The sequence below is a fragment of the Triticum aestivum genome, chromosome 3B (genome assembly GCF_018294505.1).
Source record: "Triticum aestivum cultivar Chinese Spring chromosome 3B, IWGSC CS RefSeq v2.1, whole genome shotgun sequence".
NCBI lineage: Eukaryota > Viridiplantae > Streptophyta > Magnoliopsida > Poales > Poaceae > Triticum > Triticum aestivum.
In genome coordinates, this window is record NC_057801.1 from 1,066,354 (window position 1) to 1,070,271 (window position 3,918).

Genomic DNA, 3,918 nt, shown 5'->3' on the forward strand with positions numbered 1-3,918 from the left:
CCTCGAGGACGAGTTCTGGGAAAAATCCGAAGGCACTTACGCAGGCCTCCATATGCCGACGACCTTGCTCATATCATGCAAAAGCTGTCCAATCTGCCGAAAATTCTGGAATTGATTCTTGACAAAGAAAATCCAGATAGTGGTCAGTGCACAGTATCTGCAATGTGCATCCGCTTTACGTTTCCGGTGCTGCCTTGATGTGCAAGATAGCCGACTCGGCATTGTCATTTGAGCTAAATAGCGTGAACCACATGAACCAACTAAGGTCATCCACCATGAGTAGGATGTATCTCTTCCCCCTGGAGTCACCAGAGTAATTAGACCGTAGAGATCCATATGCATCAGTTTGAGCTTCTTGCTCACTAGCTCGGTATAATGTCACCTATGGGCGCTCGACATTGCTTTCCCACGAGGCAAGCACATGGAGCTGGCTCATGCGGCTAATCCACGGAAGGCCATGCACCAGTCCATCTAGCTATAACTTTTGTGCGCCAAAGTGCCGGTGACCAAGTCCGCGTATCACAGATAAACATGTGGGTTGCATGATCTGTAGGCGTACTGGTAGAGGCAGTTTGCTAAGAACGACACCTTGCCGAGAAGGCACCGCTGCCTGTCCCAAATGGACATGACGACCGAGTGGGTGGAGATAGGACAGTCGTTCTCATAGAGCTGGAACAGGTTGACGATGCTCGAATTCAGCCACACAATGTAGTACACATGTGCGAGTTCATGGTGTTCTTCATTGAACTCCAAGCATCAAAGATGCGCTGGTGCATCCGGCTGACTGCGCTAGTTGGTATTATCAGCATCCGACACTTCAGTCATTTCGCACACCGCCATGAGGAGAGAAGGTGTGCCGTCGTCGTATTAGTTGGGGATCATCTGACCGAATCGATCTCCGTTCGGTATGCCCGGCCTGACTGAATGCTTGACACCATTTGCCCAGTCCATCTGAGCTACCGCCCGACTGAATGTTACACTCACTTTGCCCAGCAAGACTGAAATTTGTCGGCTAGCACATGATCATGATGAGTGCAAGTGCATCATCTCCTGTCGGTCTGCATGGCTTGCACAAGATATGCCCCCCTCATCTTCATATGGAAATAGTAGTGACACATGTCATCGTGTGTTGTACCGCCACCCGCCGGAACTGTTCCCAGCGTTTTTGTTTCCTCGGCCGCCATTACAGGCATGCCCATGCCGCCTACTGAGACCATGGCTCCCTGTGGAGGAGCCCCACCTGCTGGAAGAACCGTCGCATCCGTGATGTTCAAGTGCACGTTCCACTACTCCTCTGTGCACATCAGTTGCCGTCTGTGGTCTCGCGAGCGTCTTCGTTGTGTTCCTCGATGACTTTTACTTGGCCGACTAGTTCCTCGATGGACATGATGGAAAGATCCACCAGGCTCTCGATGGACCAAGCTAAACTTCACCTGAGTGATCACAACCCGAGGGAAACACTCCTCGAAGCCACGGAATTCCATGTAGTGTGCAGTTTGTGGAGTAGGACTCACCACCGGCCCCGTCATTTGACAAAGAGGAAATAGGTCACTGGCACTGGCAGAAAGAAAGCATCACCAGTCAAGATTTCAAGAAGGGTCACTGGCTGAACAAGGCATCGTTTACCTGAAGCTCAAAGATATTCCCCGAGACTACATGCAAAGGCATTTAAACTGAGTGGCCGCGACAACTTCAAATTCACCCGTTTCTACACGCATGGCTGATGAGGAAATGAACCTGTCAATAACGGGGTAGACCCATTTCCATTGTGTAATGGAGCGGAACTTTTTTACGATCATTTCATCTCATCAAGATGCTTAGAACTTGTGTTGTCCTACTGTGTTGAGCAAACAGGGCAAAACCGAGCATATCATGGATTGGGTAATCCAGTACAGCGCCTAAGCAAAACATAGCTTCCATTCCAAGTGAAAACTGATGCAGATAAGGGACGAAGAAGTGATGAAAAAGAAGTCAAAACCAAAATATACTCCTTACAAACAGTACAACATATATTTCCCACAAAAAGGAAAGATTACAACAAGTAACAAGGAGATAAACTGACACATTGTCGAAAAATTCATAGCAACGATAAACAACCTAGTCACTTATGTAGGTAATTAAACAACAACAGAAACAACAATGTACACAATCAATGACAGCACATGAGCATGATTCTACAACATATTAAAGGAGACAACAACAGTGACGAAAGGCACAATGAAACGTCCAATGTCTTCCATTCTCAACCATAACAGTGCGCTGTTGCCGCGATACTTGCACAATTTCCAATGAGGAGTATACGGATTATTTGCTGGGGTCCAATATATCGAACTTAACTTCCCCCACAGGAGTAAAATACTCTGCATCACCACCCTTTGGCCTTCCAGCACTACTTGCGGAGCTATTCTTTCCATTATTCTCTCTGGAGGACTCCCCTTTCCGGCGCCTAACATAATGTATGGTATATCTTTTACTGCAATTTGGAGGGCTGGCATTTGTCCTAGGCCCAACACCAATGATGTGTTTCAGTGGACCATCTTGTGTGATACCTTCATTCAGAATTCCAGATGGTGTACCCTCATTCATAGCATCACGGCTAGGATACTGATCTGTTTCAAATTGCTCACCTGGCCTCTGCAATAAATAAAATGAGTGCTTGTGGATGAATCAAACTTCAGATGGCAATACAAATGGGCTAAGCTTGGCTCACTGGTTTTGATAAATGTAAAACAACCTATTGTGAAGAGATGAGAATATATCACTTTACCTCATTAATTATTGGACCAAACTTCCCTATCTTAGCATTACTATTGCTACCATGAAAACCATCAGAATGCACAAGTCGTGTTCCCCTGGAGCTTTTGCGTGCAAATGAATCCAGTTCATTTCCTTCTTCATTATCTTTGAGTGTGCTCTGCCCGGACCACTCTCCACCATCGCTTGAATCAGATGGCGCTTCCCCATAAGCATCCTTTTTGTTTCAGCATGAAGATGTAACATGTCAGGTTTATAACCTAGTATGAGTTAGTAAATTCTACACAATAATGGTATTTGAGTAATAGTTTAGCATCACTTAAAAAGCTTTTTTGTGTTCCACACCGACTTAAAGTAGTAACAAAAAATCAAGAAATACTGGATCAGCTACGCATGTATTGCAATAAATTATCAGGGTATATAAATGCATGTTATGTTATGGTTATCACATTATAATCATGTTAATCACCCCCATAAATATAATTTTTCTATCTTCCGTGGAACTATTGGTTTAATCTATATTTTCTGAACAAATTAATCCCTAACTGGTACTAAAAATATATATATACCAAAGGTGTTTGCAACGCTAGAAACATCAGCAAAATTAATGTATATGCGTGCAAGGTGAGCTTACATCATAAAGTGTTTTGTAGTCCAACCGTTGAACCTGCCGTCTCCTTGATGGTAAAATCACAGCTTGGTCGATCGCAAGATCCTTGGTAGTATGATCTCCAACTTTAGGACAAGACGAAACTTCATCCTCACCACATGACTTAGCAATATCATCACAGAGATCAGCAGAGTCCGATATGAAGTCTGACTCATCTTGCTTCTCTTCGATATCTTTATCTGAATCCGGATCTGCTGCATCATAGTCATCATCCTCTGAGTTGTCAGAAGGTAGTTCAAGGTCATCAACGTTCTCTTTCTTCTTCACATGCTCTGAATTGTCAGGAGACGTGATGAAATTTGAGTCATCAGAGTCTGAAATATCCTCTTCTGATGGTCCTTCCACGTGACCAGCCACATGTTCTTCGGATATATTGGGTCAAAGTCATCGTCTTCTGAATCGTCCAATGGAAGATCAGGTACATCATTTTGCATAGGCCCGTGTGCCATGGCAGCTGCCTCAGGAATCAGTGAAGTATTTTTAACAGTGAAAAT

The 3,918-nt window shown here is 44.5% G+C and overlaps 1 pseudogene; it reads right to left on the reverse strand.

The window, feature by feature from the left end:
* Window positions 1–2,304: 2,304 nt before the first annotated feature.
* LOC123072934 (homeobox protein HOX1A-like) overlaps window positions 2,305–3,918 on the reverse strand; it is a 7,616-nt pseudogene continuing 6,002 nt past the window's right edge.